The sequence below is a fragment of the Diorhabda carinulata genome, chromosome 6, assembly GCF_026250575.1.
Source record: "Diorhabda carinulata isolate Delta chromosome 6, icDioCari1.1, whole genome shotgun sequence".
NCBI classification, from domain to species: Eukaryota; Metazoa; Arthropoda; class Insecta; order Coleoptera; family Chrysomelidae; genus Diorhabda; species Diorhabda carinulata.
Window position 1 is genome coordinate 28140572 of NC_079465.1, and position 14095 is coordinate 28154666.

Genomic DNA, 14095 nt, shown 5'->3' on the forward strand with positions numbered 1-14095 from the left:
GACTTTTTTTTGCTTCCGAAGATAAAATCTGCTTTGAGAGGGACCCGATTTGATTTGACGGCAAAGCAAAAAGCGGAAGTCCTCCTAAAGACACTCACCAAAGAAGACTTCCAGCACTGCTGCGATCAATGGAAAAAACGTAACCAGCCTAGTTATTTAATAGCTAGACCTCGTATCAGAAAATTGATATAAAAGATGTTGTCTCGTGAAGGTTTGATATTAAAAAGGCATATAAACTGTATATTTCTATAGAAGTTATCGAAATTCTTAAAAGTAACCTCCTCTGATGATGTTACGAAACCACCAATATGGGTGAACCAACCCTTCCAATGGTAACACCATAAGGACATTCCTTCGTTCCATCATTATACAAGGTGTAGTCACGTGACGGTTCGATGAATTTACTCCGTAAATTTGTTCCAAGTAGGTATTTTGGAACTATCCAACCCTCATAATCTTACCCAGGAGCAACACAACACATCCCCCATGAAGAGAAGTTATATCGTTCGATAATTGTACGAGGTGAAGACGTTAATATTCGGACATGTTCGTTGTATTGGCGTTGAGTCACGTGATCGAAAAACCAACGCCCCATGAATGCATTAGCATGCAACTTTATCCTCTTGCATGCTAGCCACAAATCATACAGTTTTCAAATTCCTTTTGAAAATACTCTGGGATATAGATATATTTGAACTCCGTGCTTCTGAGAAATAGTTGCATTTACTTCGTTTAATTAATTAATTAAAATATTTTTTTCCTACTGTTCCCAATTAGAAATTTAGAATTCATCTAAATGCAAAAATCTCCTTTTCATTATAATTTTTGATAAAACTGGGCGATATTGTGAGGAAAATTAACATGAAATGAAACTAAGTGAAACATATTTCTGAAATAAAATTAGTCTTCGTTGAAAATTTAATAACGGGCACTAATTTCAATTATTCCAATTTCGAGAAATCCTCTCTGCAATTAACTCTTCAAAACGACGAAGTTACGTACCCACGTCAAATAAAATATTCAAAAGCAACAGGTCAATCACATTTTCAATTTTTCACAGTTCGTTGGAACCAGAGGATTATCTCCTACCTTATTTGAACACACGTTTCCGTGAATCTACTTGGATGATTTTGTTTATATTTTCTGCCTTGATGATACTAACTTTCTCTAATAGTCACTGACATTTCCATTGTGAGCTTAACATTGTTGATCATATCTTCAACTATAACTTGTTAGTTTGTTGTTTTTGTAGTTACGTAAAAAGTACAGTCTTTATTAAACAATAACTTATTAGAAGCTTCAGTGTAAAAAAGTCAAAAGTAATCCAAAGTTACGCAATAAATTAAAATTGGAGTATCAAGCCATAATCAAGTACCTGTATTTAAAAGTGTTAAGAGGTAAGAAAATTTACGAAGATATGCTTGATACCCTTGGTGTTCACTGTCCTTCGTCTGCGACCGTGAAAAATTGGACTGAAAGCTTCAAAAGAGGTAAATTTTCTTTGGAAGATGATGACCGATCGGAAAGGCCAGTTTCTGTGTCAGTCCTCGAAAATATCGATGCAGTTCATGACATGATTTTATCACACCGTCGAATTGGGCTAAAACGGATATCTGAAGCACTGAATATTTCATACGAACGCGTTCATCATCATATAGTTTACGTCAATTTGGACATGAGAAAAATTGCTGCAAAATGGATCCCCAAATGTTTGAATGTTGACCAAAAATGTGCGAGGGTAGAAGCATCTAGTTCGATCATGTAGCAACATAAGACGATCAACTACTGATGGTGCTCAATCACGTGTTGTTCAGAAGCCATTAGAAAAAGGCAAATTGCTCTTGATTATAACAGTGCAAAAACTCTAGCCGTTGGTTGGTTTGGCACATAGAGATTTACAACACAAGACGAAGCGGCGAAGTTTAAATTCCAGAGATTTTAATATCAACTGATTTGATTAATTACAGCTTTGCTTTTGTTGAAGCTAGTTGTCGAAATTAATATAAACACAAACGAGAGTCATATCATTGAATAGATAATCCAATACCTTTGCAAAAGGGGTGTCACTTGCTATTGGGTTTCATTTAAAATTATTGGTCACATTGATCTTATGGCTGGATTTTCTTATGAATAAATTTTATATAATTACTATTAGGGAACTTTACAAGATTCTATATTCAGTGTACGAATTCCACTGTTTTATAAATAACCATTTCTAAGCTAAGAGTGTGAAAGGGGCTTTTGATTATCACTGTGACAGTTCATATTTTCGCAAAATGGAAATTTATGGTTGAGATTTGTTTCAATGTAATTATTTACTTTCGTGAGCACCTCTCCATTCTAATTCAGCTCCAATACATACGTTCCATATGCATAAAACGCTTGGTCGGAGAATGAGAATTTATCTTACGTATGAAATGATTTTAGACGGTGTATGTGTTCGAGTTATAGAGAAAACTTAGAACACAAGCGTCAAATTGTACCAGAAGGAAGTTTTCTGCCGATTACCAAAAGAAATATTCAAAGAAGGGCTTGACAACCAAAATATATCACAAAAACACATCAAATTAATAATAAAGCATGGCAGCAACTCAATTTTTCAGTGAATGAAGGTATCAGAAAATCAGAAGTTTTGTTCCTACTATTATTCAACATCGAAAATGAAAGAGAAACAAAGTTGTGAATCGGACACTCCTTTTTTGCGATCAATTCTGACCATTTTATCCTGTCTCTGGTGGTATGGATTAATTTTACTGTGGTTCTTATCCCTGTCCATTTTCAATATTGTGAAGCCACGAGACCCTATTTCTTCCATTCCATCGAGAGTTGAAGCAAATGGTATCTCTCGCTCCGTATCAGATGTCCCAGGTATGCCGTTTTCCTACTATCGCGCAAGCAATTCACGTTTTCTTCCTATTTTCCTTAGAATTTCCTTGTTGATTTTTTTGTAGTCTATAAAACTCTCAAAATTATTCGGTAGATCAACATACGTAGCATTTTGTAAATCTTATTATAGGGTTGAGGTCGAAGTCAGAGTTCGGAAACACGTTTGTGAATTTCATGAATGAGCTTTTTGCTTTTTTTATCCGGCACTTGATCTTTACATTTGATGAACATTCTTCACATAACCAAGTCCCAAATAGTTAAAACTTTTGTTACCTGTTCAATCTCTTCGCTATTGAATGCTAGTTTTACATTCTGGAACTCACTCATTTGCGGGTGAATACTAGGAATTTCGTCTTTATTATGTTGATATTGATTCCTACAATCCGATTATGTAATCATTCCAACTATGTCCAGTAGTCTGTGAAATTTACTTTTATACCCAATTGTTGACCCTCGAAGGCTTCTTAAACAAAAGTAAGAAAAAGGAAAATCTCTTTCTAGCACCTTTAAGAATTTTATGAACCTTGAAAGTTCGTTGTCAACTCTAACAGCACCTAGGTCTATGCCTAGTACTACTCGCCTCAGTACTTGAACGAGTTTATCCTATTGCACTTTGTCAAAAGCTTTTTCCTAATCTATAAAACACTCAACTACATCTTTCTCTGGTGGTAGCAGCTCTGAACCAGTACTTGGATTGCAGCATCTCCTGTACTAAATTCACTTCCAAATTCCAATTGACACTAACAACACTTTCGAATTTTAAAGAAATTTGGTATTGAATAATTATCGGAAATATTTTCAGAGTATGACTCATCAAGCTAGTTAATCTACTTTCTTGATAACGGGATGAAAAGAGGATGAGCCATTTGGTTGGGGAGTTTCCTGTGTTTTAATTCTAGTTAAAAAGCATTTGAAGCCTTTCGACACCTTCGTTGTCTAATAATTTGAGCAGTTCATAAGCCACTAGATCTAGTCCAACCGTTTTCTTAAGTATTCAGCTATTTATTGCTCAAGTAATCTCTTCTGTTGTAATTGACATCCCAGATAAATCATATTCCAGGTTATTGTTTTTTCATATTAGTAATCTTCAAAAAGACCTAAAGAAAGCTTAGAGTAAGTCTATGTAATATGGAAGATATAAAGAAAAAGTTTCCAAAGAAATGGTTATTGAAGACAAAACAGGCGAGATATTATTTGGCTAAAATTTCCTTTCTTCTTCTGTCACTTAGAAGAGCTATTGAAGGTCCACGTATATAACGAGTAAAATAATTGTTTGTCTCAATTTGAAAATGATATAAATAAAAATATCAGATAAATTTCACTAAACATTTCTGTTACTAGCAAATATACCCACTCATATTCTACCATTGATCAATGACACGTCTGATCCAATTAACAAGAGTTGCTTTCACGCGAATGCCTAAAAAGCGATCAGTTAATCTATCAGTAGTTTCAGTGGTGCCACACCAACGATGAATAATTTCCTAATTACTTCGGTTGTCATTGATTGTTTTAGAAGACACTTCCGGGCTAATTGATGAATAGCAGAACAAAAACAGCAAAATGACAGAATTAAATCGAATGGTTAATTGTATTCGACTGCTTTAATTCGATTTGCACATACGTGGAACAAAAATTGGAGCAACTAGATTTTTCTTGATTGGAAGTTTATTGATTTAGTTTTTCTATATCGAATGCTTTGTTATTATGTAACAACAATAAACTTATATTTAATTGTTAATTGAATTCTCATTTACTTCGTAAAAGGGGTCTCGGAAGTAAATAGTAACAATTTTATATATTGAATTGGACAGTTGCTACTTAAGTTTTCAGATATGGCAACACTGATGTGGATATGTCAAATCTGTTATTGCCACGTGAACATAATCAGAACGTGTTGTCATACGAGTGCTATTTGAGATGTTTACATATACTTGAAACATTAATATTGGTCATTAACATTTTCATGAGATTATTTTCTATGACTTTCGACGTGGATTAAACCAACAGCAGTGTGCTGATCAACTCTGTGGGACTACTGATGATGACACATCATATGGAGTACCGTGTTTCGCTGGTTTTCCTAATTAAATCGTGCTCACACTTCGCTACAAGATAAATTTCGTGAAGGACGTCAAAAATCGGCTGTTGTGCCTGAAAACATCCATGCTGTACGTTAACTGATATTGCATGATGATTGCATCGGTCATACAGTCCTTTTTTAACATCAAATGAGTTCTTATTTCCGCAGATAAAAAATAAATTCCGAGGTGAAACACCTGAAAAATAGATGGATTCATACAAATCACATGTTTTGAAGGTGCCTTCATCGGATTGGCAAAAATGTTTCGACAAAAGTGTATTGATGTTAATGGAGAGTATATTGAAAAACATACCCTCGTAGATGAATGAGCACATTTATAAATTGACTTGAAATGATGAGAACAAATTATAAAATATTGATTGGTTATTGCAGAAAAGATTAGTCTGCATTTTAACATCGGTATTATGAAACCATTGAATCATATTGGCAACAAATAATTCATAGATAAACAAAATTCATATTTTTTAGTAGGAGTATTATTCAAAGTCTACCCTCAGATCGATTTGTAGAATTGATTAACTAACAATATAACTTCTAGATATATGCTTGCAGATTATGCTTCTGCGAATTTAGAAGCAAAGTAACTAGAATAGATTCGCAAAAGTCTGAGTATATATAATTTGAAATACGGAGAAATAACAAGATGCAATGGTTACGTTGGTTACGCCGGTGTAAATAGTCGTTTTTAGCTAACACACTACAAGCAGATATTGTATGTTGGATGGTCTCTGATGCTTGTTGGCACTTTCTGCATTTGTCAGATTGAGTGTTCGGATCCTTAATAATATTTTTCTTGTAGTTATTCGTGTTAATAACTTGATACTGGATAGCCATTATGGAGCCTTCGATCTTTGGAAAGAGATTGCCGCTAGTAAGCCATCTGTTTGAAGCTCCTGTGACCTGTTCCAGCTTCTCGGTGTCCAATACTATATTTAAGTCAAATTCTGGCGATATGAGGTTGAGGGGTGAATAATCCTTTTCCGCCTTGGATATTATCCGGTGCAGAGCTGAGACTTCCGAGTAAGTGTAGGCTAAGAATGTTAATCAAGCCTCTTCCACCCTCTTTTCGGGGTAATTTTGTTCTAATAGTGGATGACTTCGGTTGGTGGTTGTTGTTCTTCGTCATCATTGCTGGTGTCAACCTCTGAATACCCTCTAGCTCTGTTTTCCTCCACTTCAGGACTCCGAAAGAGTACGTTAAAACAGGTGTGGCATAGGTGTTGATTGCCTGGACTGGTGTATTGATCCTGGATTCTATCTTTTGCCTGCTTGTGGTCCAGTAACTTAGCCTGTTGAGATGCTAGGTATTTATAGGTAGTAGCACATTTGCGTTCATCACAATACCTTTGTCGATTATTATTATTATTAGTTTTATTTTCAGTATTATTTGAATACACATTTATCCTCAAAAAACTGAGTAATCCGTCTTTTAATTATACAATTTAATTCAACTGTATGATAATATGAATTGATTCAACAGATATTTAACGGATATTTACCAGCAAAAATATATTGAAATGGAAAGAACAGAAGTAAGAGTAGCATACTTATTTTCTGTATAATAAGTCACAATTCACAAAGCTGCGGAACATAAACGGCTTAATTTGTTTCCAAAGTTTCTACTTTTCCACCACGCAAACTTGTCAGTTCTAAAACTCTCCAAATTTGTTAATCAACCTTATTAGACAAAAAGTTCAAGGACTAAGAGAAGCAAGATAATTGTGCTATAATGAAGTAACCTTTGATGAAACTTTGTAAGTACTTCAAAATGGTCTTTTATTAAAATACAGCTTATCTGGCTTCTCGTAAAAAAATTGAAAATTATTTTTTCCCATTTTACAATTACCAAAATACTTAGATTCATTACAAATAAGATTATCTTATAGAAAGTGGTAACCGAAGAGTGAAGAATGTGAAATTCAAAAAAGTCAACTCTTTCCAAAGTTAGCTAATATTGGACGGAGGATGAAACCTTACTTAAACGTGAAAACGTGACAAAAAAGTGGTCAAAAGCATACAACAGACATAAATTCTTTCAAAATAAACTAGATGGTACTGACAATCTGTGTTTTTTATCCAAAACACGTAGCAATCACGCGTAAGGCGACAAGAAGTGTATGTGTGTGTGTAGTTGTACCACAAGGTTGTTTCCAGCTTCGTTCCAATGCCAACGTTGGAAGCTGGAAGCGCACTACGACCACAGGATGCATCCAATCCTACTAACGTTGACATTGGGAGCATTGGAAGCATCGTATGGTACCGGCTTAAGAAAGCTAAATATGCGAAAAAATGATTACACTTGTGAATCGAAGTCAAATACTCTGTTCAGTAATCCTGGGGTATTTTGGTATCCATATACAAGAATTTAATATATCTACCATTCTTCAAAGTGATAAATAATTGAAACTATACCTAAAAATGAAGAATATTATTTCATCCATAAATGATAATGATTATACCCCGAGGTAGAAGTGAAATTTATTATTGTCGAGGTGTATTATAAATCGTAAAGCGAATGGAATCTCAAGTGTAGTGGAAAAAATATATTAAAAACGTTAGAAAATATATTCCTCGTTTACATTGAAAACCAGCTCAAATTCCACGCCAAACATTGAAGGAAATGTAAAGATTCCTTATTATTTTGAACTTGTCGCGTTATTAGAAGAAAAAAAATTCTCACTAAGCTAAATAATGTTATTAGAGATGACATAATGCAATTTGATTTTGCAAACACAAAATGAATTCTATTAAATGTATTGAAATCTAGATATGTGCAAAAGCACAAGCGACAAAACGGATGTAGTTCACTCCAATACTATTCTGAGATTTATTATGGTTTATAATTATGAGAAATAATGCTATAAATTTATTTATAAGAGCATGTATCATATTTTGTAACTGTTTCTGAATGTTCATCATATTCTTTACATGTTTTTGACATTTATATATGTTCTTCATAGAAAGCAAATATAACTTGATGCTGCAAAAATGTTTCCTTCAGTAGAATCTCTTGAGTAGGCCCACTCGACTCCCTCAATGTTGTTGAGCTGCATGGAGAATTTATCCATATCGTAATCCGATTGGTGAAGTTTTTCATGATTTTGAGATCCTGCTTAAACGACGGTATAGATACTTTTCCAATCGACTTTCCAGAAAATTATTTGAGCCCGCTTTCTTGTTATTTTCATGATGAATTATGTTGCATGTGAGATTAGGAACATTCAAAATATTGATAAAAAAATGTGAGAGAACGGTGGTAAATCCATCTAAAGGTTATCTTATTCATTTTATCGACTCCTATTGTTGTTTTGTTATAATACTGAACCAGTTTTCTTTGTACGTCTTTGGTATTAATTGCTGCATCTAAGTGAATCGTAGATGTGTGAGAAAAGTTAATAATTTCCATATAAAACTTAATTCGCTATTGTGCATGTAATATTTGCCACGTTCTGAACCTCAAATTTTACAAGAAACTACTTAACTTCACATGGCAAACTTCATAAGGCAAATGAGAACAATTCCAATAAACATGAAATGGTAAATATCAGAATGTATTTTTCATTTCACTCCAAATTCCAATGTTTCCATAATTGCCAGGTTTCTACAATAAATGCTTCACTACAGGTTAATTGGTAGAAAAATATGCAACGACATATTACTTTGCGATACTTCATATTCTAAGACTAAATAATTTACTAGTCTCCTTGATTACTTTCAATGTTGATGTCTGGCCTTTATAAAATTGATTTTCAATACATAAGAATTTTCTGCGTCTCATATTCACCATTAATTTTGTCCTATCTATGTGAAGTTGAGCATTGACTTAATATGGATTCAAAGAAAATGCGAAGTATTTGTGAACCGTTAAATTCTCTGCAAATAACCAATTTTAGTAGAACTGTTTCCACCGCTTGGATTACATATATCAATTGATTTTATTAACAATTTCTCTCGACTATTTTAATGGTGAAAACTCTTTTGAATGTCTCACTAAATGAGAAAATCTTTGTACGTCTTAAATGCCCAAATCTGACGGGAAATATTTTGAGTAGGAGATGGATATTGAATTGGTATATTTCAGACCAAACAGTATTGTATCAGGTCGAAAAGAATGTATTTTTGAATCGTTAAATTTTCTGCAAATAACCAATTTTAGTAGAATTGTTTCCGCTGCTTCAATTACATATATGAATTGATTTCACTAACAATTTCTCTCGACTATTTTAATGGTGAAAACTCTTTTGAATGTCTCACTAAATGATAAAATCCTTTATACGTCATAAAAGCCCAAGTCTGACGTGAAATATTTTGAGTAGGAGATTGATATTAAATTGGTTGTAATTCAGACCAAACAAATTGTATGTGTTAGAAAACATTGTCGCAGCCTGGAGTAATTCACTTCTAATCGGAGCACTATCTATAGATTTTCCACATATTATATGAATCTTGAAAATATTTCATCATTATCACATGTTTTAAAGAAAAAAATTAAGATAGAAAGCAAAAATAGTACATGTAGAATATTTCTGGGGATTCTGGGGTTCTTTGATAGGTAGTATACAATTTATATCTATAAAGTTTAAGATTTCCATAACAAACAACCTCTAATCACATAAATTACTGTTTAAAAATTAATATTTGACTACTAACTAATTCTTGGCATAAGAATGAAAGCAGTAGGATTAATTGATTGAGAGAAAGATTGATCACTATTATAAAAGCATGAGGTGGTTTGTATGAAACTCTTGAACTAACTTTGGATTTTGTAATCAATAGATTCTGATTCCCAATGCGGGCATTGTCCGATTTATTTTGTCGATTACTGAAAATTATTTAAATTAGTATGAATATTACTTCTTCTCGATGGGTCTCTTATGTTTTTTACTAGTTTTATTCCGAAACAGAGTTAGTTTAAATATATCATGAAAGCTTTAGGCTTTGATAATAGTGACATAATTTTTTCATTATGTGTGTCATGAATAATTTTTCACTGTTTCTCAGTTTTTAACTATATTCTATTTTCACTTTTAAACTCCAAAAACATGTTTCACAGTGTTTGTAAACTGTATCTTATTTTCTGCTTTCGAGTTCGATTTGCTAGTTTTAAACTCGTCTTCAATATGTACAAATGTATTGAGGGTTCTATCTTATAAGTTCCTAATAACGCGCCTACGTAGCTCGCTGACAAGCTCCATTTCATCACTCTAACGCACAGGATACATAAAGAAATTTTCAAATCCTGGCGAATGTAATCGGGATAATTGAATAATTTCATCGAATGGTTGCACTGTAGTAAGTCTTTGATAAGTGTGCGAAGTTTAAATTGTTTCTGATTACTCAAAAGAAGAACAAAATGGAGACCAAAAAGTTAGTTGAAAACATACAGGTGAAAATAATGAAAACATGTAAAAACCACACTGTTCATAAGATACCCAAGAACCAACAGCAAATTTCGTTTTGCTTTCCGAGGTAATAATTATTTCTATGGAAACAACAGACTACATTACATTGTTAAAAATTTCGTAGGTAATTCTACCAAAAATGTGTAGAAAGTCTAAACACAAAACAATTTCTTAAACTCACTAAACAAGTGAATTCAACTCAGTTTAAGAAAATAACGAAACATTTTATAACTTTTATTGGTAGTCATAGAGAATTTCATTAGTAATATCCAGTAAAACAAAGGCGTAACTGTTAAAGTTCAAATTTTACAGGAGAAGCAAATGTTTTTCTTTAATTATGCAATTACAATCAACCAGTATATGTTTTCTAATAAAATTTTTGTTAATAGTTGAAAATTTTGTTTCAAAACCTTTATTTGGAAAAAACAATTGATTGTGTTTTGTAATTGCGTCTTTATTTCTCCAGACTTAACATTACCCAAAGACAATAATGACCGAACATATGGTAAGTTGACAAATCTCTAGATTGAAAATAAACTCGATAATGTTCAAAGGAATATATTTTAATGTATATAATTCAGACAGGAATGTGATAATAAGAACAAAATACCCTTAAATGTTATGAGAAATATATTCTATAGTAAAATAAACGTTATTGAAAAAATAAAATACACTCAATCGTTATAAAAAACGATGAATATTTAGTAGGACTCACTACAATAAGGGTAGGAAAAATATTTTTTCAAGGGCTGATCAGAAAATAAAAGTTATTTTTCATTTTCAACATAATTTTAGTTAACTGTTTCATTAATACTTTGTACGTTAATGGATATTTATTTCATATTTACGTAATTCATTGGCTTCTCTCTGGCTTCTATTATTCGTTTTTTTTTGTGCTATATTTTTTCTTTTATGATATCAGAGCAGGTGTCCGTCTCCCTTTTTTTGTTTTGCAAAATTTCAAATCTTTCAGTAGTTTTGACATATGTATCTCCATCCTTTTTATGGTATTCATTATTTGATTGTATTCTTTCGTTTTGCTTAGTAATTTGCTTTCTCAATTCCTTGTTTTCTACATCCAATTTCGTACTTTCCTCTTCCTGTTTGCTAAGAACTACCTTTTGGGTATTCTGGATTCTTCCTACTGACATGCCTCTGTCATAGAGTTAATCTTTATTTTTAGAGTTTACAAGCTCCATGTCTGTAACTATTTTTTTTTTGGTTTTCCTATCGTTACCTTAAATACTTAGAACCTAAAAATTGAATAGTAAGCCATACTGAGAAGTACGGACATTTCGAAAAAACGCACAACCAAATTTGCGTTGAAAACACATTTCTACCCTGCAAAGGTATTTTAATTCAAAAAATATAAAAGGCTGTGTTTGGACACAGTTATCTGAAAGGGGAGAAAGTTTCATCGGGGCCTGACCTGACTACCTGAGTCCGTTTTCACAGCATCTAACACGTTGTTCACTAATTAAAGTCAAGTATCTGGTGCCATCTATACAATGTTTTGGTATTAACTGAAATCACAAGTTGTTTGTGTAATTTTACAATGAAACATCAAAATACTAAGAATTTTTGTAAATCTTCATCGATTTTTATTGAAAAATGATAAACAGTTCCATATAATTACTATCCCAATAAGATTCATACTCAAAGTTTGTAAAATTACACCTCTTCTCAATAAATCTTCTAAATTTTGTGAGAAAATGACTCAGATTGTTATATAATATGTTAAGCAAAATATTAGTGACTTCACCAAAAAATTTACAGCGTAGGAATGATTCCTAATTGTGTGGTATTATGAGTATAAAGTCTAACTCTTAGTCTTAACTCTAAAAATTGTAAAGTATCAAATTTAAATGAACCACCCCTGTTTATGTTAAAAAGGGTTTACATAGACGAAGCGCGTTTCTCATCAAAGGGCGTAATTAGCTCCAAAGCTCAATCAACTCTTTATAGAGCACGTGTGAATAGGTATATTAAGATTAAATTTTTATCAAGCAACTTTATCGTAGCTAGGACGAAAATCAGACACGCGTGAACCGTGAACCTTGTTCATTTCATTATAAAATCTGATTTTCATGTGACACTTAATTTCCACCGGTCTTGTTATTTATATTTGTGTCACTTTCTTTGGACTATTTTTCAAATCAAGATTATCGGCAATGAATTAAAAGGATATACTATTTTTACTAATGACATTAGTAGTTCTAGAGCTGTTTTATAACAAATTAATAGTTTCATAATTTTTGAAAAGAATGTATTCACTGTTTGATACTCTTTCAACAATGTGAATGAACCATGTCAAGGATTCGCTAGCTTTGTGAAAAGAGTTTGCAAAAAAGAAGACAGTCAGATCAAAGGGATGGCAAAATGAGAACTCTTAGGGATCGTTTTGTGCTTATAACAAAGGGATTTTTACTATTCATGTTTATCCTTACTTTTAATATTATAGAAAGAAATAAAAGAGTGAATTTATAATATGATACGGGTTTATGTTTTCGTTGAAACCGTGAAATATGAAAAACCGAATTATCATTTCTATAGAATGAACCATCATTACTGCTACGACGTATTTCATTCAAGCTTATTTCCTTAATAATTGAAAAATATATGCAGATTTTTGATTGGTAGTTTAGGTTTAACATACATTTGAAGAAAAATATTTCCGTTGTTAGGTATACATTGACAAAAAAATTATAATATAATATTATAACCGATGGAAATTTTAAGAACTCCGACCCATGGAACGATTTTAAGTGGTTCTCTTCTGCTTTAGTAAGTGACCATATGGATAATGAATTTCCGGCAACGTAATTCACTGTAACTATTCTGAAACTGTTCGCTAAAGTCCATCCACTCGACCATTGAATATAAGTACGTGAAAAAACTAACTGAGAAATGTTGAAAAAAAGGGTTATTTTGTATGAAATTACACACACGGAAAAGTTGGGTGCTCTGATTGCTTAATGAAAAACAAAAGCTCCCTAGTCTTAATGTCGATATCTACGTTACAGTGAATCAAATTTGAATATTTCAATATAACCCAGAAATAAGAATATAACATTGATATCTGAAGACAATAGGTACCTTGTTCATCGAAGTTCGCACCAGAGTGTGTAATTTTAAGAGTTGGTGTAATGGTAGTAAATACAAGAGTTGCTACTCAAGTTTAAGGATAGGGCAACAATGATGTGAATGTGTCAAATCTGATATTAGAATCATAAAGTTCGAAATTTTTAACGGTAAACGTATTTAGAATGTGTTGTCACAAGAATGGAATTTGAGTTGTTAACAGATACTCGAAACATTCATCAGATTGCTACGACTTTTGTTGATGAAGCACCATCTCGAGCAACCATGTTACACATCCAACAAAAGTTGTGGGCGCACGAAGCGAATAGTCGCAGATTTTTCACAATAACTAGATATGTCGCCAATGTCTATCAAGGTAGAACGATCAATTCTGAAGTGTACACTAGTATTCTTTTGCCAGAATTGTTGGAAAAAATTTGGGAAACCAATCGCAGAAGATAAGTTATTCTCATAGATAATGCGAGCTCTCACACATCAGTTCAAATAACGACGATTTCGAAGAGTCAAAACATCGATTTGACGGGTTATCCGCCAATCTGTCCTTGCTCGGCACCTAACCATTGCGAGGTTAATGTTTTTCTGTACCTGAAAAAATGGTTGA

General features: G+C 32.7%; 1 protein-coding gene across 2 annotated transcripts in view; it reads left to right on the forward strand.

Annotated features, from left to right (window-relative positions):
* LOC130895245 (protein O-mannosyl-transferase TMTC1-like) overlaps positions 1-14095 on the forward strand; it is a 310078-nt gene that overhangs the window by 112258 nt on the left and 183725 nt on the right. The window lies entirely within an intron of this gene.